General features: G+C 38.0%; 1 long non-coding RNA gene across 5 annotated transcripts in view; it reads right to left on the bottom strand.

Annotated features, from left to right (window-relative positions):
• Nucleotides 1–23,941, bottom strand: part of LOC110206888 (uncharacterized) — a 136,847-nt gene that overhangs the window by 75,671 nt on the left and 37,235 nt on the right. For 3 of the 5 annotated variants that reach the window (XR_013487348.1, XR_013487345.1, XR_013487346.1), the window contains exons 4-5: nucleotides 21,950–22,000; nucleotides 3,289–3,977 (exon numbers count right to left, since the gene is read on the bottom strand). This is a non-coding gene — a long non-coding RNA (uncharacterized LOC110206888). Of the gene's footprint in view, nucleotides 1–3,288; nucleotides 3,978–20,669; nucleotides 20,733–21,949; nucleotides 22,001–23,941 lie in introns of all 5 variants that reach the window. The other 2 variants (XR_013487347.1, XR_002324030.2) reach the window with 2 other exon arrangements.

The following is a 23,941-nucleotide window of genomic DNA, read 5'->3' as shown; positions in this document are numbered from 1 at the left end:
GACAAAGTTATTGTGAGGATAAAAGGAGGTAATATTTGTGAAATGCTTAGCACATTGCCTGGAACATAGTAAGTACTTAAATAAGTGCTTGTTTTCTTCCTTCCTACTTAGCTTTCTTATTTCTTAACTTCTTTCTTTCTTTCTTACCATGAAAGAGCCTACAGTCTATGCAGGATAGATAGAATGTACACATATAGTTATGTACAAAAGAGGTACAGTGTTGTCTCATAGGCATCTGAAATTCAATGTGTCTAAAACTGAATACATCTTTCCCCCCCCCCCAAACACTAGCTCTTCCTAAGGTCCCTATTATTGTTATGGGCGCCACCACATTAAATGATACTTAGGTGTCACCTTTGACTCTTTATTATTACTCTCCTATACAATATGTTGCCACAATATGTTGCCAAATCTTGTCATTTATACTTCCATTTTATCTATCCTATATGTCCCTTTCTCTCCTCTGACACTGATATCACATTGGTACAGGTTCCTATCGCCTCACTTCTGGACTAGCGATGTTGCAACCCACTATTGGTTGCAACTGCCTCAAGTCATTCCTTATTCTAGTACATCCTCAAATCAGTTACTAAAGTTATCTTCCTAAAGCACAAAACTGACTATAACCCCTTCTCTAATCAACTCCAATGGCTTTCTATTGCCCCCTGGATCAAATACAAAATCCTCCGTCTTGTAAAGCCCTTGATAATCTTTCTCCTTCCTACTTCTCAAGTCTTCTTATACTTTATGCCATATACCTCTGCCTTATTATCTGTGACCCAGTGACATTGGCCTCCTTACTATTTCCCACACTAGATATTTTATCTCCCAACTGTCAAGTTTTCACTTGCTATCCCCCATGCCAAGAGTTATCTCCTTCCTCAACTCTACCACCTAGCTATCTTGACTTCCTTCAAGTCTCAGCAATAGTCCCCCCTTGTAAAAAAAAACCTTACCCAATCCTTCTTAATGCTAATCTCTTACCTCAATTGTGGATAGATGGACGGATGGATAGATAGATAGATAGATAGATAGATAGATAGATAGATAGATAGATAGATAGATAGATAAATAGATAGATAGATAGATGATAGATAAAGATAGATGAATGGATGGATGGATGGATGGATGGATGGATGGATGGATGGATGGATGGATAGATAGATAGATATACAGATACATAGATAGAAATACACACGCAAAAATCTGTATCTATATATGTACATAAAAGTTTGTACTTGTTTGTTTTCATCTTTTCTCCGCAATTAGACTTTGAATTTCTTTAGAATCTTTGCCTTTCTTTGTATCTTCAGTGGCTAGCACAATGCCAAGAATATTGTAGGTACTTAGTAAATGCTTATTGATGGATTGACATCACCCTAGGACACAAATTCTTAACCTAGGGTCTATGAACTTGTTTTTAATAATGTTTTGAAAGCTGCATTTCAATAAAATTAGCTTCCTCTTTAATCCTTTGTATTTTATGCATTTTAAAACATTATTCTGGAGAGGGTTCCTTAGACTTCAACAGACAGCCAAGGGGTCTGTGACACACATAGAAAGTTAAGAACCCTTTTTTCTAGAAGCTAGGTGTATCAGGAAAGATAATATAGAAGCTTGTGCTTCAGCTGGGATTTGAAGGAAGCTAACGGCTTTGAAAAAATAGAGATGAGGCAAGAGTATATTCTGGACCAGAGGGATACCCAGAACGAAGCACAGAAGTGGAAGGTATAGTGTCACATATGAAGAATGATAAAAAGGTCACTTTTTGTATGTAGAGGGAGTGATATGTAATGAGTGTGTGTAGAGGGAGTAATATGTAGTAAGGATGGAAAGGTAGATTAGTTCCAGATTGTAAAGGGCTTTAAATGCCAAATAGAAAAATTTATATTTGACAGTTTAGAAAAAGGAAAGCCTTGAGGCAAGGAGATTGGTTGGAAGGCTATTGCAATAGTGCAGGTGAAAGATAATGAAGGCTTTAACTAAGGTGGGATGACTTTATGAGTAGAGACAAAGTAGAAACAAGATTTGACTATTGATTGGATATTTGTAGTGAGTAAGTTTTCAAAGATAATACTGCATGCCTGGGTGACAGTGAGATTGACTGGTACCCTTATTAGTAGGCAAGTTACAAAGAGGGGTAGGTTAAGGAATTAAGCTAAATAATGAGTTCCATCATCTAGTTGTTTGAAACGCCTATTGAACATCCTCATACTAAAATACCCACGTCGACAATTCTTGCCCCACCTCCCCCGGAAACTCTTCTAGCTAACTAGCACTTATAAAATGTCTTAAGGCTTGCAAAGAACTCTTCTCAATGATTTCCACTCAGTCTTTTCTCATTTGGAAATGCATCTCTAGTTTTATAATTAAGTCCATAGGAATAAAGCAAGTATTTGAATTATACTGGGTTATTTTAATTATTCAGGGGGCTTCCTGGAACTGTTAGAATTCATTCAAAAGAGAGGTCTTCCAAGCTTAATTCACATTTGCTGTAAAAAAAAAAAAGGTTAGGTCCTTGAAGAATGATTTAACATAATATAAACCTCAAGATTCTAGTCTCAAAGTAGAAATATGAAACGTTGCATAGAAGTTCCAGCAATGCAAGATCAGCTTTCCATGGTCTGAGAAGGACCTGAACTAGGCTAATGACTGTAGGAACAGAGGAGAGAAGAGATGTGAGAGACATGGCTGGAGTAAAATTGGTAAGATTTAACAACTATTTGTATGCTAGAGGCCAAGGGAGAAAAAATGGAGTCAAAGATGGCACTGAGGTTTTGATACCTAGCAAATCAACACTTGGCACATTTAACAGGAAACCAGGAAGAAGTACTAGTTTGGGAATAAAATATGATGTTCAGACTGGGACATAAAATCAGAATCATAGAATTTTAGATGGGACCTTACAAAACCAAGGGAGGGAAAAAAAAGGAAAAATAACTTTCCCCAGAGCATATGAGTTAAGGAAATAGTAGAACTAGAAGAAAGTGAATACCAGTTGATAATAATTATTATTCACAAATGGGCCATAATCAGATTCACTTTCCAGCTTTGTTAAAATGTGCTTATTCCGTAAACGCAGAGAATCTTAGACTCTTCCGATAACTCACACTTCTATTGTTCTTCAGGGAATATAATGCACATTCACAGCTATATGAGTCTAAGGGCCATAATTTCCAGGTATATAGGTGAAGAATGCTAGTATGTTTGATATAGAAGGGACTCTGGATACTACCAAGCTCAGTTCCCTCCTTTTGCAAATGAATAAGTATTATATGGAATGCTTACTTTTCATATTTATATTCCATAAGGAAATCCCCGACACAGTCATTCTCCTTAATATCTTCAATCTATTTTGTGTATCCTTTATCTGGCAAAACCATTTGAAGAGCCTGTTTCATAGAATTAGAAAAGAAGGTCATATATTTAGAGCTAGAAATGATATTAGAGGTCATTGAGTCCAAAGCCAGCATTTTACAGAGGAGAAAACTGATACTTAGAGGTGATTAGTGAGTTGCCTAAGGTCACACTTAACATATGGAGGTAGAATTAAAACCCAAGGCTTCTTGACTCCAAATTTAGCACTCTATATGTTATGCAACACTGCTTCTCTTTCCTCTTCTCTTCATTCAATTGAATCTTATTCAAATTAACTAGCTGTTATTGAGTGCCTACTCAAGTAAAGACAATGAATGGAGGGAATATTGACGGGGCTTGTGATTTCATTGGTATAGGGGATTGCCAGATAAAGGCACTCTCTCTACAATACAATTCACCTAAATCTTTCAGGAAGATCTTCACAACTTTTTAAAAGGTACTTAACTTGAAGGAAAAAAGAAAAGAGAGGCAAGAAGGAAGAGACTTATTGTTGTATCTTGTTGATTCTGCTCCTCAGTATATTTCATATAGGTCCACTTCCCCTCCATTCAAAGGACTACCATCCTAGTTTAGCAATGGAGTGTGCAGAATTAAGCAACCTAAAAAAAAAAAAAAAGACATTGTGCTTCAATACCTCAAGGATCTTTGACGGTTTTTAAAATAGTCACATATACCCCATTCCACCAAATCCTAAAACTATCACAATGCCTCAAAGGTGGTCTTTGAGAGCTACTGAAGGTGAGAGTGCAGTCAACCTAGTGGTGTTATTGTTGCTCAGTTGTTTCAGTCATGTTTGACTTTTTGTGACCTCATTTGGGGTTTTCTTGGCAAAGATACTAGAATAGTTTGCCATTTCCTTCTCCAGCTCATTTTACAGATGAGGAAACTGAGGTGAACAGGGAGAAGTGACTTTCCCAAAGTCACACAGCTAGCAAATGTCTGAGGCCAGATTTGAACTCAGGAAGATGAGTGTTACTGACTCCAGGCCCAGCTCTCTAGTTACTATACCACCTATCTGCCTCTGCACCATCTAGTTGGCTCTGTACTTATAACCTTCCTGTTTGGTACAATGTGACAAAGTTTGTAGTCTACTGGCAGAGACTTTGAGAACCCAGGGTCATCTCTAGGACACAGTGAAGCCTGTGGTAGGATTTTCCTGGAAGAAAACTTTTATTATCAAATTATTTTGTTTGGAGTCCACATTTCTCCCAATTTTTCTTCTTTGCAGACACTGTTCTTAACCATGCATTTACAAACTTAAAATCATCCTAACAAGTTTTGAATTGCCATAAAAAGGATTATGGAAACTCAGCAGGCAGTCCCCAGGTTCCTATTTTTAGTACAACTGTCATGTTAAATACTCCAGAGCAGTAGAGACTTATTAGGTGAGAGCAACACAGCCGATCAGCAGACATTTTGGCCACAAAGTCAGCACAGCTGCTGTTTATCTTGGCAAGATCTTCTGTTAAGAAGTGATCTAACTATTGGAAATACAGTAAAAACAAAAGCTGAATACACCTTCTCTTTTCGGACATGTGTCAGCTCAGCTACATAAAGAGTTATAAAACATTAGAGAAATGAATCATCTTCCAATTGTTTTTCTGTGTTTAGGACAGCTTTATTAGACATTTCAGGCAACTGTGGCTCCAGGAGCATCCATGACCAGAATCGGAGCTATACAGCTTCTCAACCAGGAATTCTCAACTCACAGCAACGGTGGCCGTGAACAGCCTCAAACTCAGGGTGAAGCGAGGATGAACAAAATGCTCATCCAAAAGGCGTATTGGAGTCAAACATTGAACCTAGTATTTTCCTTCTTTGATAGAACGCCTGAAAGAACCTGTCCTTCATAGGTTTGAGGCCAAAAATATTAACTGAAGAGTGGGCCTAGGGGGAAGGATTATGGTCCGTGGGACAGGATTTCCAGTTACGTACATTTTAATAAGCACTTAAAAGACATTTACCACGTGCAGAGAACATTGTACCAGATGTGAGGGGAAGGGCAGTTCAAAGTTCAGAAAAGTTTTAGACACTGCACTTCATTGTTAAGTCATTTCAGTTGTGTCTGATTCTTCATGACCCCCATCTGGGGTTTTCTCAGCAAAGATATTGGAGTTATTCACCATTTCCTTCTCCAGCTCATTTTACAGATGAAGAAACTGAGGCAAACATGGTTAAGTGATTTGCTCTGGGTCACACAGCTAGTAAATGTCTGAAGCCAGATTTGAACTCAGGTCTTCCTGAAACCATGCCAGGCATCACCTACCTGCCCCACGCTTTAGTAGGAGAACATGAAATTTACACAAATAACTGCACTACACAGCTACAAATAAAGTACACTACCAGGACTAAAATGGGAAAGGTCAAAAGTACACATCAGAGGGATCTGGGAGAGTTCAGAAATGAGAGAATATTTGAGGTGGGTTCTATTAGTAGACTCATAGGTTCACAGATCTAGAAGTAGAAGTTCATAGATCTCAGAAGCCATCCAGACCAACTCCCTCCTTTTTATATGAAGAAACTGGGAATGAGGATGGGAGAAGTTAACTGGATTTACCCAAGGTCACACGGGTATCAAGTAGCAAAGGTGGGATTTGAACTCAGGAGCCAGTATACTTTCAACAGGAAGAAATGGGGAGGACGACATTCTAAGCAGAGAAAAGTTTATGCAAAAAATACAGAGACAGGAAAATGCAATGTCTAGACAGGGGTTAGTTTAGTGTGGCCAAAGGGTAGAGTATATAGAACAGGATTATATGAAAAAAGTTTGGAAAGGTAGGGTAGTGGAACAAGAAATGCCAGGCTAAAGTAATTGTAGGCCACAGGAAACTAAAGCTTTTAACAGAAGATTGATATGATCAGCCATGTGTGTTAAAAAAAAAAAACAAGTCTAAGAAAGCATGACATTTGAATTGCAGAGGAAAAGAAATGAGGTGGTAAGACCTGTGATAAGATGCTAGAAAGATAACAGCAGGGGTTCACTTGATTGATAACAGTGGCCAGTCCTGAAGTGGTGGCAACAGGAATAGAGATGACAGGACAAATTCAAGAGGTTGCAGAAGGAGAATTTAGATGGCTGGCGAAAAATAAAGGACAGGAAAATTAATGATAATAATAATAACAAAATCTGTAAAACATTAAAATCAGAAGGAAGAACAAGTTTCACAGGAAACTTACTAACTTGGGTTGATGTTCTGTATGTTGAATTTGCAATTTAATTCAATGAGCATTTATTGAGTCTACTACTACATATTGAGTGATGCAAAAGTAAAAACAAAACATTCCTTTAACTCAAAAGGGCAGTGATTCTAGCGAAAGAAACAACATGTATGTAGCTATGTGCATATATGTAGAGTAGATAGAAAGTAATTTCTGGAGTGGAGTCAGGTGAGGAGAGCTCCCTCCCCCCCCCCCCCGGAAGAGTCAGAAAAGAACTCATGGAGAGAGACTCAGATGTGAACTGAGTTTCTACATAAACAAAGCATTTTAAGAGGTTGAAGTGGAGAGCGAGAGCATTCCAGGCCTGAAGGAATGAGCACCTAAGCAAAATAACTGAGGCAGGAGAGAGAGTATTATGTATGAAGAAATACAGGCAAACCAGTTCATCTGTAATGGGTGGTAAATGACAATGGAGGGATAATGTGAAATCAACCTAGAAAGGTAGTATCCAGATTGTAAAAGATTTTAAAATCTGTTTTTTAACTTAGAAGCAATAGGGAGCCAATGAAATTTCTGTTGCAGGGATACAACATAATTAGTTCTGTGCTTTAAGGGAGGAGGGGAAAGAAAGGGAATGTACACTTATGAAGCACCTACTGTGTGTCAGGTACTGTGCCAAGCACTTTGTAAATATTATGTCATTTGATCCTCACAACAGCCCTGTGAGGTTGGGGGAGACAGGGAGACCAATTAGAAGAGTTCTGAAATAGTCTTGCTGAGAGGTGATGAGTACCTGAACTAAGGTTGTGTCCATGTGCCTGCAAAGAATTGGATGGATACAATAGAAGTTGAGGTAAACTCAGCAAGACCGAGCAAAATTGGACATGAGTATTGAGGGAGAAGAAGAATTAAGGATGTCTCTCAGGTTGCAAACCAGCATGCCTAGATAGCCATACCCTCAACATAAATAGGAAAGCAAGGAATAAGAATTTTTTGGGTGGGGGGGGGAAGATATTGAATTCTGTTTTGTATAGGTTGAGTTTAAGGCAAGAGAAGAGAGGGAGAAAGTTGTCTCTTCCCTTAAATAAAGTCTGGCAAGTGCTTTCTTTGTGCCTGGCACTGTGATAACCACAGGAAATACAGAAGAGGAAAAAAAGGCAAAAACCACATCTAGTGGACAAGCACGCTAGTGAGTGTCGATGAGTAATTGTCTCCACGTAACCTGAAAACTACATGACATAGTTATAATTACAAACAGAAAATATGTAAACAATCTCGACCCTTCTCATTAAATGAAAGTTAATCTACCATACCAAGTCCTTCAGGAAACTGTCCAACCCACCTGGGCTGGGGCAGGGGGTTGAGGGTGATTATACTTGTTTCCTATGGTGTTTAATCATTATATCAATCCAATCCTTTGAACCATGCAAACATTGGTATTTATAAAGCCTAACAGAAATTATCTTAATCAATGACAACTTAACATCTGGGACCCCACCCAACCCCTTCAATAACATATATGTTCATTATACATAAGTAACAGCAGTGCTAGCCCAGAGTCAGGAAGCCTCATCTTCCTGATTTCAAATGTGGCCTCAGATACTTACTATCTGTGTGACACTGGGCAAGTCACTTAACCCTGTTTGCCTCACTTTCCTTATCTGTAAGAAGAGCTGGAGAAGGAAACAACAAAATGCTTCAGTATCTTTGCCAAGAAAACCCAAATGGGGTCACAAAGAGTTGGACACAACTGAAGTGACTGAACAACAACAGAAACAGCAAGTGACTAGTTGTTCAAAGGTCAGCTCAATGTAGTCAAAGTTTCCTGAATGATTTAGTATTCTTGAGGACTCCCTTCCCCTGAATTATCCACAGGTTCAGTTCAATTCTATTCAACTCAACCTACTGGTATAAGTCTTGAGCACAGCTCACAAAGCATTCGGTGCAAGGAATGATGGAAAATGCTAAGGAGATAGTCAAAGTAAAAAGTGGGGTTGAGTGAAATATAAAGATATTGGACAGGGCTGGAAAACCAGGCTGTTTATACCCTGTAGGAAATTTCACAGCTCTTCTCCACCACATCACCCCCAACATATACACACTTGTCATTGTGAAAGGAACAGTGATGTAAACTAAATGAGAGTATCTGAAAAAGTGTGGGTTATTGAGGAGTGGAAATGTTAGTTCCTTGCATAAGACCTCAGCACTAAAGCTTTCTTCAGGGTCTGTCTAACTTTGGGAAAGGCCAATAGAAGCACACCTGTGATTTCCCAGTGTGGAAATGCCCCATTGATATCTATAATCTATAGACATCTATAATTTATAGTCATAAAGATTTGCCTGGGGTACTGAGAGTTTTAATAATTTTTCCATGGTCATACAGTATGTATCTAAGATCTTTCTGACTCTGAGTGAGGTCCTCTATCAACTAGACCAGGGAATCTTAACATTCTTTGTGTCACGGAATCCTTTGGCTGCCTAGTGAATCCTATAGACTTCTTCTCAGGATTGTGTTTTGAAATGAATAGGTAACATATATACTGTGACCTCACTCTCTCAGGGACAAGCCTACTACATCTTTGCTCAGGGTTCTACTATCTCCTAAGGGGTTGGGGATATTTCATTATTGCCTCCAGCCCCACTGGCTACCTCTTTCATTTGTTAAGTGGCCAGTTACTATGATTCCAATTCCACTTAACCGGTTAACATAAATTGACTTTTTACAAGACCAAACATAAAAATAGTTTTGCTATGCTTCTGGAGCATGCTCTCTCCAACACTACCTGGGTTCTGGGGGAATCGGCTGAAAACTTAGCTCAGTTCCTATATAGCATTGTTTCTACCAAGTTCAAGTCCAGAGGAAATACAATTTCTGCTATAGTTTATGGCCGAAATTAAGCTTCTCAAATTGATGGTTTCAATTGAGATTCTTCATTTGAATTCACAAACCCACAGGAGATCTATGAAGTTGGGGGCTTTTAAAAAATATTGTGATTACTGCATTTCATTTTAATTAGTATCCTTTATAATCCTGTGCATTTTATTTTATACATTTAAAAATATTATTCTGAGAAGGTGTTCATAAGTTTCACTAGACTTCCAAAGAGTTCTATGACAAAAAAGATTAAGAACTCTTGGTTTAGATGTTTAGTATCAGAAAAGATATTCTCTAAATTTGTTGTTATATCTATCTAAACTTGTTTTATGACATCCATAATAAATGACTGTTGCTGGGTAGAGATTGAAGAGAAGGCATTCAAATCTCTCCTAAAGAGGACCACATTTATAAATATTCACCTATTTGGAACAGTGCCTAGTGGGGAAGTTCTGGGAAATAAACTTGATGATTGAAAAGGGAGGCAAGCTAAGGAGATCAAGGATTTGGCATATTTAAATAACAAGAATAAGCATTTTTCAAGCACTTTTTAATTTAGAAAACTATGTTGTTGCATCAATTACACTCTATTTTTATTGCTCACTTCCTCCTCCCTTTCTCTTTAATCAAAAACTCATAAACAGTGACCGGGTGTCTACTGGATGTATGGCTGACAATGCACAACTTCAAAGAGTTTGAGAACCATAGAGAATGAAAGCCATTTCATGTCACCAAAGGAAAAATATCAACTTCTCCACATCCTGCAAGAAAAATGGAAGTCATTGAAATAGTTTTCCAAGATGAGAGTCTGGGGGAAAAAAAATTTGATTGCTTAGTTAAGAGTGCAGTAAAGAACAAAGATAAATGAATTAATAGAGAGAAAAAAGACCCCCTTCATTTCTCTGTTTATACTATATATACATATATAGTATAGTTGGTTCAACTCTCCATTATACTTTGGCACCACTGTTGCTGCTGTTGCTGTTGTTCAGTGGTTTTCAGTTATGCCCAGCTCTTCATGACTCCATTATGAGGTTTTCTTGGCAGAAATATTGGAGTGGTTTGCCATTTCCTTCTCCAGCTCATTTTACAGAAGAGGAAAGTGAGGCAAACAGGGTTAAGTGACTTGCCTAGGGTCATACAGTTTGTGTCTGAAGCCAGATTTGAACTCAGGAAGATGCGTTTTCCTGACTCAGGCCTGGCACTCTATCCACTGTGCCACCTAGCTGCCCCTTTAGTGCTATTATGTACCACCAAACTTGGGCATGTGATATGAGTCAACCATTTTGACTTTTCACATTGTACAATGATCACTGAAAATAAAATATTAATCTGCATTTCCTTCAATTGTTAAGATGAATGGACAGCATGAGGCCCAATTACTCCGCATGTAAAGATAAGACCTTTATGTATATAGCCTACCTAAACATTCACTGCCAAAGAGTTTCCCCTGCAGACTTTTCTAAGTAATTTAGAGCACAATTTATTCATTTACTAAGTCAATTTGCAGCGTAGGTCTTGGTGGGAGGATTCTGGATTGGTAATGTTTTGGCAGTCCAATCAAGTGAGACGCTGCAGATAGACTGTGAGCTGGGCTCACAATTGAACAGAAGGAAGAAACAGGCTAGATTGTGTTAGAGAAATTATAGAATGCTTTCAATGACATTAATCTGCTGCCTGACACATGCACAAAAACACCTTTTCAACACCAATAGTCTTTCAAGATGCTACTACATATGTCTATGCAGCATGAAACACAATGATCACTGATAATCAAATAGGGGTAACCCAAAAAGACACAGGAAAAGCAAAGGTCAGTGAAAGTAGACTGCCTCCTGCTACCAATCATAAGAAGAGTAAGAGATGACATCCAAATATATGATTAAAAAAAGAATATGGACCAGTCATGGCCCACTGAGAGGTAGGGATGGCAGATAGATAATCTGAATTCTGCACATGTACCCACAAAATACTAAAAGATACAGAGGAAGGCCTGCAACATATTGAATGATTTCTTATGGATGATGTATAAGAATACATTGACAAGAATACACGAAGATGAGAAGAGTTGGAGGGTTTGTGATCTGTAATACTGAAGAATGTATTAAAATCACTGAAATAATATATTTCAAATAGTGCGAAAGTGTAATATGGATTTCTGATTGTATTTACATGATATGCCCCCTTCCAAAGCAAATATAAACTAACACATTGCTAAGTTTAAAGCTATTTTCATCTTTACAACACATTTGTAGTATGAACGATGTCTAAATAGTTATATATTGAAAACACAAATACAAAGTTACCACCTGTAATTATCATATGTAGCACACCATTAGTATATTTAGGTTCACAAAACTTTGTTTGGGTCTACCATCAAAACCACCACTCCCAAGTGCCCATTTTCCTCTGCATTTCTCTCTCTCTGATGAGCCAAGATTAGACATGTGGTATAATAAGGCAAAAGGACATTTATTAATTTTAGAAAGCAAAGTAAATAATAAGAATCTGAAATAAACAGCAGAAATTTCATCATCCATCTTTCAAAGCTTTCCTCTCCCATGACTCCAGTCCCAGGAGAGTGTATGTATACTCATCTGCATTTCCAAACTATGTCATCAACAGGGTACTTCAAATTAAGAAACAGAAAGGGTGTAAAGACTAACTTGTCTAATTACCAGAGGAGCCTCAAGATCAGACAGGCCATGAGGATCAGTACCTAAAAAATTAGTACCACCATGATTGAGGGGAAGCCACCTATAGTAGTAGCTGTAATTAGACACTTTAGCTGAACAGTCTCTTGGTTTTACATCCATTTCACCTTTCTCTTTTGTTTCTCTCTAGCTATCTCTCCTGTCTCTAAGGTTCAAACCTCTTAAATTTTCTCTTTTAGTACCTCATAAAAATGTGTAATCTCTCATCAGCAAGCTTTAATTAATAACTTACTATGTGCCAAGTATTGTTCTAAGTGCTAGGGATATAAAGAAAAAGGCAAAACAGTTCCAGCACACAAGGAGTTTATAGTCTAATAGGGAAGATTACAGGTATCCACATAGACATATACAAGACACATACCAACAGAAAATGGATAGAAAGCTACTGCTGTGACCAGGAAAGACCTACAGAAAATAATATTTGAATACTTGAAAGAAACTGAGGATTTCATGAGGTAAAGATGTGGAGAAAAAACATTCTAGGCATATGTAATACCTTCCTGAAAGGAGGGTTGGGAGGAAGGATTGCTATGAAGGGGCTATTTTCATAACCCTTCATAACTTCAGAGCAGGCCCAGTTATCCCCTGACTGCTTCCTATTGGCTATGATCATTGTTTTTTAATTGGCTGCTGAACTGGAACTCCATGGATGAACTAAAGAGGTAATCCCTGCCCTCAGGTCTCATTCCTGATGTCTTTGAAATGGAAGGATGATTCTCTGAGCTCTGAAGGATCAGTTAGATGGCTTTCTCTCTACAAGGCTACAAACCGACTCGTGTCCTCTTGGGTGCTAACTGTGTCTGGGATTAACCTTCTGTTTGTGTCTTCTTTGGCACTGGACCTTTCGCGATGTCTGGACAGCTGACATCCGTGAACACCTGAGTATCAGAGTATCAGCTGCTGGAACAAGTGCAGAAGAAACAGTAGCAGAGATGGACTGCTCAAGAGGGAATAAGTTATTCACAGGGAAAGAGATAAGAGGAAAGAAATAGTCCCCTTGGCAGTGAAGGTGAAATGTAAAATAGTTAATAAGCGGTCCTATGCAAATGTTCTAATGGGAATGAATACTACAACTGATTATAATCATTCTATGATTCTTTAATGCCTAGCATTTTCTTTATGTGTGTTAGTCAATCAGTTAATAAACATTTATTAAGCACCTACCATATGTCAAGCACTGTGCTAAACACTGGTCAGGAAAAATAGGGGAAAAAAAAGATAGTCCTTGGCTTCAAGGAATTTACAATCCAATGAGGGAAAGCAACAAAGAAAAGGAAGTTGAAGGGGGATGGGAGGGAAGGTGCTGGCTCAGGGGCATCATGAAGAAGTCCAAAGGAAGGCAGCTAGGGGAATTGTACTTGAATGGAGGCCATGAGAGGAGCTCCTTTCTCCAACTCTAAAATCAGAGGAGCAAGGGGGACGTGATAGAGAAGTCAAAAAAAATGCATAAAAAAGAATGGGTATGTGTGTGTGTGTGTGTGAGAGAGACAGAGAGACAGAGACAGAGACAGAGAGACAGAGATGAGACAGAAAGAGATTAAAACTGCCTGTTCCAGCTCTGATTCATATTTTTACTCATACCTTTCATGTCCCCTTCTCTTGGTAAGGACCTCTAGTCCAGAACAAAAAAAAATGGAATGCTTTCTCAGGAGAATGAAGCATGAATGAGCCTAGTTATCCTATTCAGGAGACAGGCAACCCCAGATCAATAAACCCAGAGCAAACTTCAAGAGCATGCAAAGGACAAGGTTTGGCAAAAGTAACCTCAGCCTTCGTAGCCTCAGTCAAGATATGCCTGGCTAGCTGTTGTGCTAGATATTTAAATTATGAATTAACTGACACACTAAAGACTAATTCATTTTGTCTTTAGTGACAAATTTGTCTCAAACACCTCATTTGAAGTGTTTTGCTGTTGTTTAACTGGGAGATAGCCACTGCAAAGACAAGGAAATGGTAGATGAAATATCATGTGTGAGGAATAGCATCTAAGTGAGTATAGCTGAGCTACAGAATTCTAGGAGAAGTAATGTAGAAAATGACTTGGAGGAATAGGAACGGACCAGTGTTTTTTTTAATTGCCAAACAGAAGAGTTTATATTTTATCCTAGAAGTAGGAGGAAGCCAGTAGATTTTACTGAGAAGGAAGAATGATATGGTCAGGCTTCTGCTTTTTAGAAATCACTTTGGAGGCTATGCAGAGAATGAATGGGAGGGGAAGAGATAAGGAAAGGAGACGAGGGTAATAAGGTAATGGCACTTTGAGTTACATATATAGAGACATGTCCCACCACCTTTACTGACTTTATAAGAAAATAGCATAGTAATTGTTCCATTCTCCCTTTCTTTTACTTTTTTTTAAAATGTATCCTACTCCCCAGTAGTCAGACTTTGAGGAGGCTATGGAGTGCATTGACAATTTGGACCTGTTCCAGACAGCTATAAGCAGAGAAGGACAAGAGACTGCGACCCAAGCAGTCATATTCTTCATGAAGTTCATTCATCACAGCAGCTTCAGAAAATGAGCAAGAGTTATTTTTGTCCCTTCCTTCTGGTAAGAGAAAATAAAGCTGAAATATTAGAGGATTCAAAGGATCTTTACGTAACTCTAACCTGGAGGTCCACCCTCACCACACCCCAACCTGTCACTAATTATTATCCTAAGCAATCCTAGAAAATTAAAAATAAAGCATGAGTAGCCCTATTCTAATGCTGATGAGGACATTCATGACATTCCCATGTTGGCCATTACACCTTAAAAATCTCGGCTTCAATAAACGGTAGAATCAGATGTGGCCACTGAAATTTTTCTCAGTCTGTTCACCAATTCATAATTTATATCTGGACCACTGACAGCATAGTATATGATATTTGTAAGGACAATTCTAATTCTTGTGACAAGAAATGGCCTCCTTATGCCCATATTTGCCCTGCAAATGTTTCTTCAATGTTTCTCCCTTTAACTGGTGACCATGTTTCTACTAGACCAATGGGGAATGGAGAGAACCAAGTTATAGGCAAGACAGGAGACTATGAGAATGGCCAACTTACTGAAAAGATGAAAGAAGAGTACCAAAAATCTTGCTTTTGAGGATCCCTTCATTCATATTCCCCAAATCTGTCTTTCCCCATTACAACCCCCCCCCAAAAAAAAGCAAAAACAAAAATTAAAAAACCCTCGTAGTAATATTTTCCTTAGAATTGTTCTGTACCAACCTAGGAAAACACACAATTTTAAAAAAGGATTTAATTGTAACAAGAAAAAATAATGAATTTGAAACCAACAAACCTAAATTAGAGTCCTACCTTAGCTACAATTATGACCTTGAAAGGAAGGAAACAAGCATTTAGCTACCTACTATGGTACTGTGCTAAGCCTTTTACAAATATGATCTCATTTGATGCTGCCAACAACCCTGGGAATTAGGTGCTATTATTATCCCCATTTTATAGCTGATGAAACTAAGGCAGATAAAGATTAAGTGACTTGCCCAAGATCACACAACTAATTAGTATCCGAGGCCAAATCTGAACTCAGATCTTCCTACCTTTAGGGCTGGCCCTCCACTGCCCTGCTCCACATAGCTACTTATACCTTAGGCAAATCATTTAACTTCTCTGGGCCTTCATTCCTCTGTAAAAAGAAGGAGCTGGACCAGATAACTGCTAAGTGTCCTTCCTGCTCTAAATCCAGCTATTGGACCCTACCACATCACCAGCTTCCGTTTAGCCTGAAGACTTAGAGACCAATGCACTGCACTTCACACTTGGCGTTCCAAGGAGCCAAAGCACAGCTTGCTCAGTGGGGAACCTTTTTCTAGACCCCTGACATAGTTGTGTAGGTCATCTAACATCAGAATGAATTCTGGTCATAGCCTCTTAAAAGAAATGTAAGTATTTTTAAAACATAATCTACAGATCAGACCCCACTGACCAGATTCAATCTTGGAGTTCCTCAGTATAACTCCTGCTTGCCAACATAGAGAGCTGAAGCCCTGGGAATATCTGAATTTCCCTATTTCTAGTTATCCTTGGAAGTATTCATTCAGTTCCTTTGCAAGCATCTGAGGCTACCAAGGCATGGAATATAGAACACAGAAGTGGTTCATTGCACTCAACAAAGGATACAGAAAGAAGTTGCATTTGATCTCACAGGAAGTCAAGAAAATTTTCCCTTCTGGTGGTCACTGAATCCTAATCATCTCTTCCCTACCTCTGTGGAATATAGGGAGTGTGCCCCATATGGGCAGCATCTCCCACCAAGCACTTTTCAGGCTGGAAAAATACATACCCTTTCAATTTGTTGTCGTTCCGTCATTTCAGTCACATCTGACTCTTCCTAACCTCATTTGGGGTTTCCTTGGAAAAGATACTGAAGTAGTTTGCCGTTTTCTTCTTCAGTTCATTTTACAGATGAAGAATTGAGGGAAACAGTGTTAAGTGACTTACCCTGAGTCATACAGCTAGTAAGCCTCTGAGGGAAAATTTGAACTCAGGAAGATGAGTCTTCCTGACCCCAGGTCCTATCCCACCCTATCTGAGATATCAAATGATTACTTGTATAAGAAGCAGTGTGTTACAGTGGCAAAAGCAAAGGATTTATAGTCAGATGATTTGAGTTCCAATCCTACCTCCTTAAGTGACTTGCCCAGGGTCACACAGCTAGTAAAAGGCCAGATTTGAACTCAGAAAGATGAGTTTTCCTGACTTCAGGCCTGGCACTCTTTTCCCCATGCCACCTAAGTGACCTGAAGACCAAAGAAACCTCAAGAAAAATCTTGAAACACTGAGGAGGTGAAGCCATCAGCCACTGTTGACAACCCTACTGCAATGGCAAAGCCTTATGTCCCATCACAATCTCAAAGGTTCTTCAGAGAAGTGGGAGAAAAACAATGTTCTTGGTAACCGCTTCCAAGGGATGGGAGGTTTGTAGCAATCCTGTGGACTGTATTAATAGGGAAGAAGCACAGTGCCTTGGAAAAGTTATTGCCCTGGAGATCAGGACACCTGAGTTCATATTCTGCCTGTACACCACTTCTTTTCTGTCTTTTATATGGGATTTCACCTCTTTGGGCCTCAAAACTAGACTGATTGCCCTTCCAACCCTAGAAATAGATGATTATTTCATGATCTCTAGGATCCCTAAATTCAGTGGTCCTAGAATTAGATCCTGTTAGTATCCAAATGTAGCTTTCAAGCAATTGCCTTTTTAAGAGGCATCAAATTTGAATTTTCCTCCAAAAACATTTATAACAACAATCCCTTTGGAATCTATCCTATCTAAATATATATGTGTGTGCATATGTACAAAACAAATATGATAAAATATTATTTAATTATATATGATATTTAAACTATATATATAATACATATATAAAAATACAAATATAAAATACTTATAACAATAACTCCTTTTAATATGTACACACGTACAAATACATATATACATGCATACACATGTGTGTATAAATATGTAGATATGTTAAAACATCCTGGGGGCACAACCAGGAAAACTTGGCCACCACAACTTGCATATCCTTAATTAATTAGTCACCACATAGGCAAAGGTTATCTCTCTCGGCTTGTGATGTTCTTTGAGATATCACTTTTTAGAAAATAGGACGAAAGCACACAATGAAAACAATATGTAGGAAGCTTATTTCAGATGTGACGTAGAATAGAAAATATCAAAAACAAAACAAACAAAAAGGGAGGAACTAGCAGAGAAAGGGTCATGGAAAAGTTTTTAACTGATAGAAATCCAAATGAAGATGATGACCATCCGACATTGATAGAATTACAGATTTTCACAATCATAAGGAACCTTAGAGATTATCTTATCTGCTTACCTCATTTTATAACTGAAGCCAAGAAAGATGAAATGACTTTCTCAACATCACATGGCTCCTTAGTAACACAGCAAAAACAATTCAAACCTGATGACCTAGGCTAGTGTGCTGGGCACCACAACACAAGGGGTCATTCATGAATATCAATTACCAGTCCTTTGCAGTAAAGCACTGGTACTCTCTGGTATTAAAGTATGTCAGGCTATTTGCTCCTATAATTAAATGTCTCCTTTTTTGAGTTCTTGTGTCTGCTTTTTATGTTTGTTCTATTTCCATCAAGACTTTCAGCTGTCCCTTCTTACTACAGTTAATGGGAAAAAGCTTTAATTTCCTCCTAATTGGTTTGTTTGTTTGATTGGTTGACTGTTAACAAAAAAATGTTGTGGTATAATAGAAAGTATGCTAGATTTGTAATCAGAAGATCTGGGTTCCAGTGCTACCTTTGTTCTTGTTGTTCAGTCATTTTCAGTTGTGTCTAACTCTTCATGACCCCAATTTGGGGTTTTCTTGGCAGAGATAGCGGAGTGGTTTGCCATTTCTTTTTCCAGCTCATTTTACAGATGAGGAAAGTGAGGCAAACAGGGTTATATGACTTTCCCAGAGTCACACAGTTAGTAAGTGTCTGAGGCCAGATCATGGAACCACCTAGCTGCCCTGCTACCTCTGTTACTTATTAGCTATTAGACCTTAGTGAAACCATTCAAGTCTCTCAGGTCCTTTCTGCTACTTGATAACACCTACTTCACTAAATAATAACCCATTACTTTTTTGAAATAAAGCAGAGGCCACTCTTCCCCCACTCTGTCAACCCCCTCCATCTTGCTGAGAAACTAGCATTTTGGATGGGTAGTATCTGCTGGAAGAAATGAGACCCAGAAGCAGTAAAGCAAATCTGAGCATCAGGTAAAGGCTGAAAAAGAAGGCCATGTTCAACGATGTCAATAGTGGTGTGGCTCACTGCTGAGGGATAGTTGCCAAGTCTAAAATCACCCCATTCCATGATGGGCTTTCTACGGACAGATGAGAACAGAGGCTGATGCCAGGATAAGACAGCTAGGATGGAGAGCATCACCTGACATAGAAGCTTCAGTCTTCTCCATGGTCTGCTTGTTTCCTAAGTGCACTCCTAAAGCCATAAGTCCCAGAGTCAGTGTTCCTCCAGGCCTTATGCTTCTTCATCCAATTTACGGAATATTAAATGGAAACTCCTTTGTCTGCTAGAAGGGGACAACATTGAGGAAAAAAAAGATTTCTAGAACATCTAGGTCAAAGTAGCTTTTTGATCATCAATGAAACTTCCAGCGTTTGTGAATTGAATGGGCTCACAGCTGCTTGGGAGATGTCTTATTAGGCATATTTCCTTCTTTTTAGACAGTCTATTTGCCTGTAGATTCTATGCTAAATTCAAGTCAATACCGCATACAATATCCAAATCATAGTGGTACAATCTCCATCTGCAGAAAACCAATGCTGTTATAGAAGGCCTAGAACTCTAAAATCCAGCAAGAAGGAAGGAAGATCAGAGTGAAGTTTTAATTAAAGAGATCCACAAGTCCATATGAATGAATGAAAATCTATTAAGCTCTTTATCCTGCCCTACAGGAAAATAGAAGGGGAAGGGGATAAGAGAAGAGGGGGAGAGATAAAAGAGAAGGCAGACTAGGGGAAGGGGTATTCAGAATGCATGAAATCTTGAGGTGGAGGGAGGGGTGAGATGGGGTGAAAATTTGGAAGTCAAAATCTTGTGGAAGTAAATGTTGAAAACTAAAAATAAATAAATTTGTATTTAAAGCAAAAAGAAAATCTATTAAGTTCTTACTGTTAGACACTGCTAAGTACTGGAGATATAAGTACAAGCAAGCAAGACAGTTTTTATCCTCAAGAAGTTTACATTTTAATATAGTTTTACAACACATTAAGGGGACCTAAAAAGGGGGTGGGGGATGGTCTACATGCAGCATGGTTTGCAAATGGCTAGGAAATAACATGGAGACCTGGTATTGGGCAAGATAAGGAGAACTCTATCAGAGCCCAGGGTTATGACCAGAGTCAGGTTATGGTGAGATAAGTTGGGTGTAGTGTTCTGAACTCACTCTACTATGCAGAAATAGCCTGCATTCCTCCCCCTCCAAATTCTAGAAGTAACCATAAGAGGCTGGGGAATTTTTTTTCTCTAATGCCATTGTCTCAAGCCTACATTCCAGTGTGCTACCCCCGACTTTTGGTTTCCAGTGATTATTTGCCAGTTAACCAATTGATATTAATTAGCTCTTACCAAAAAAAAAATATATATATATATATATATATATATATATATATTTACTGTGAAAATATACCAAAAACAGAAATACAAAAGAATCCCTCCCACCCGTTAACACCTAGAAGCACATTCTGCTATACCATTTCAGTCCCTAGGAAAAGGGGATTTGGGCTTAACACGGTTTTTAGTTGGCATTAGTCCCATCAAGTTCACATTCACATGCAACATAGCTACTAGATGAGTTTACATCTCAGCTACATTTCTCAGGGCCTCAATGCTAGGCAGGCTGGCCATAAATCCTGGCCTACAACTACACGATGAAATAATGGTTAGTAAAAATCAACCAGATTCATATTTTCCAAATCATAAGGGCTATATTTACATACAATAACTAATTAAAATAAGAAGAAACTTGATTAATATCAATGAAGTAATACCTCTGTTAATAATGCCTCTTCCTTTTCCAATCTATCCTTCATACGACTGCCAAAATAATGTTCCTGAAACACAAGTCCAGTCATGTCACCTCCTTGCCCAAGAAGTTTTACTGGGTCCTTATTTCCTTTGGGATAAAATAGTAACTCCTCAGATTGGCATTTAAAGTCCATCATGGTCTTTCCAATTTTCTCTCATAATACTATAGTTTGCATGTTGTATGTTCTAGCCAAACTGGCCTACTTACTGTCCCCTAGGCATCACCCTGCTCTGTGTCTTTGCACAGGTTCTCCTCCATCCCTGGTAGGTAGGCTTTTTTCACCACCACATCTTAGAAACCCTTCAATTATCACTTCTTATGTGCCTAATTCTCCCTAATTATTAATGCTCTCTTCCTTCTGAAATTATGACATGTACGTTTATTTCTTTACATGTTGCTCCTAAATAAAATATAAGCTCCTTGAGGTCAGGGGCTGGCATGTTTATTTATTTCTTTTTGATCTTTGTATCTATTCCCAGTGCCTGCCTAAGTGTTTTGGACATAGCAGGGGCTTAGCAAATGCTTGTTAGAATGAAACAAACACGAGCTAGTAGAAAGCTTTCTTATCAGACATTTTTCTCAGCTAGCTTTGGAATTCTTATTGCTGTTGTCTTACACCATTTTGCGGTTTGTTTGTTTTTTTTTCAGAAAAAGAAACAAGATGAAATTTCTGTTTAAGCTCTTGGCGAGTCACTTGCATACACTCCCTTTTGTCCAGCACTATCCCTAACTGCATGAAAAGCTATCACAGAAAGAAAATTCAGATTTAGAAATACACTCAAATTTTTGTCTCATGAAGACACATAGCCACGCTGGAGTATGACAGCCAGGCAGGACATCCCACACAAATCTTCAAGATAAAAGCCTACCTGGAGAGCTCAGTTAATTTTTAGTAACATTTTAGTCTGGTAGCCAGGACATGTATTATCTAGTACTTACTCTACCACACTCACTCACTGGGTTAGTCAACTATTTATTAAGCTGCTATGTACCAGGCATTGCACTAAATTCTGGAATAACAAAGAAAGAAAGAAAAAGCTATGTAGGCCCAGGCAAGCTACTTAACATTTAGTTTCCCTTGTTGTAAAGATGTAGTATTAATAGATGTGAAATCAATAACAAAACAGTTTAAAGAAATATGCTGAAGGCCAAAATATTAATATTGGACTCAGCATTACTGAGTCAAAAAAGTGTGAGACAACATCAAAAGACCTGGCCTAGAGCATGAATGCTATTACTTACTATGTGACTTTAGGCAAGTGGTGTGTCTCCTCTGACTCTCAGTTCTGTCATCTATAAAATAAAGGAGATGGACAAGATGGTCACTAAGGTCCCTTTCTTCTATCTCATTCTTCTATAAATATCCATGAATCTCAGGTTTTTCACCAGTTAAATGGTGACAAACAAAGTTGCGGTACTTACCCCTCAAAGCTACTGTGAAGAAAGTATTTTGTAAATGGCAAAACTCTATATAAATATGAAGTATTATAATTCTAAAATTATATATGTGAGGGACCCAGATTACCAAGCTAGTTTGAAATGTTTCTTAATTAAGGAAGAATAGTTCCTGAGTAAATAAGGGTTAATAGGACTGTTTCCCATGAGTAAAATGCATGAACTTTAATTCCCGACCTTTGTTGTAACTATTTTAACCTTTCACATGCCTTTTTTTTCCCTATCTCTAGGTTTTGAGTTTTGTTTTGGATGACTAAAGCTCCTAGATATAAGAAATGCTGGCTAAATGAGGGGGCCACTGTATTTAGGGACTGGTTTCATTTGTTAATGATCTTAGTTCTCCCTCTTTTCTTTAAGGGGCCCCTTGAAATTAATTTATTATGCATGGATTTTATGGATATTCTACATGTACATGGTATTGCCCCAAAGAGCATGGGAGTTTCTTGATAGCAAAGACTGATTCATTCTTATTTCAGTATCCTCAGTGCTAGTCCACATAGCAGCTGTTTAACAAAATGTTATAGATAGATAGATTGATTGATTGAGAAAGACAGACTACTCCAAATCTTTCCTGGGCAAAACTGTCTGGATTCAGGGATGCTATTGATGGATGCTTTCAGAAGCCATATTCCAATTGATTAAATGAGATAATATATGACATATAATAATAAATAATATAGTCTAATAAAGGAATTTGTAAACCTCACAATGCAGGGTGTCCTTTAAACTTTGATAGCTTAAGACTACACCAAGACTTTTAAGAGCTCCCTATATATTTGTGAACTGGAATTTTATTTTTGAGAACCATCAGGAAAATCCCTTTATGGTCATATCAGGTGTTTATATGGTTTGATATCTTTCAAAAAGATAATATATTTTCTTAATCATCATAAAAAATCTAGATACAGAAACGGCTTACATTTTGCCCATTTCATGAATTTGTTACTATCCCACTTGCCTAAACCTGTAGCACTGTCTATATTTTTGTTTTTGTTTGTTTGTTTTAATTTAATTTTTAATGCCTGTGGGGTATTCATGACACTGTCTGCTAATCTGAATATCTCATATGAACAGGAAGGAAGGAGATAGGTGGGCAATAGATGAATTACCCCCTTGTTGCTATTATCCTCTTGTTAGACTCCTGTTTGACTAAACAATGGCAGTTTCTTTAAATATGTATGTTTTTATGTAATGTGTACATATATGTGTATATACACACATAGCCTTACTGCACATGAGATGACCTGATTAGCAGTGTGTGTGTATATATGTATATACATATATAATATACATGTGTGTATTCATGCATGTGTATATATATATAATACACATATGTGTGTGTGTGTATATATATGCATATATATATACACACATACTACAGGGTATGTATGTGTACATACTACGCAAACCACTCTCACATACACATACTATAACTATACTTACAAAATACATATTTCTTGTGAGAGAGAAATGCCATGGACAAAGACCACAGCAATTGCCTGAAAAGTAAATTGGAGAAGAAACCTGATTAAACTAAATAGAGTAACAGCTTTAATAACAAAGCAGATACATTCCAATGACAAACTTTTTTGTCATGGGAATTATTATCCATCCATAGGTATCATGTGAAAGTACTCTATGCAGTCAGAAAAGGTACATTATAGTACAAAAATATCATATACCCTCTCATTTACATCCTCATCATCATGGAAGGTTTTGTGAAAAGAGTGCTGTATTTAGACTCAGAGGACCTAGGCTCAAATCCTTCTCCATTATTAA

The sequence above is a fragment of the Phascolarctos cinereus genome, unplaced genomic scaffold, assembly GCF_003287225.1.
Source record: "Phascolarctos cinereus isolate Bilbo 61053 unplaced genomic scaffold, phaCin_HiC Scaffold_5;HRSCAF=322, whole genome shotgun sequence".
In the NCBI taxonomy this organism is placed as follows: domain Eukaryota; kingdom Metazoa; phylum Chordata; class Mammalia; order Diprotodontia; family Phascolarctidae; genus Phascolarctos; species Phascolarctos cinereus.
This window is presented reverse-complemented; position numbering and strand designations above follow the sequence as displayed.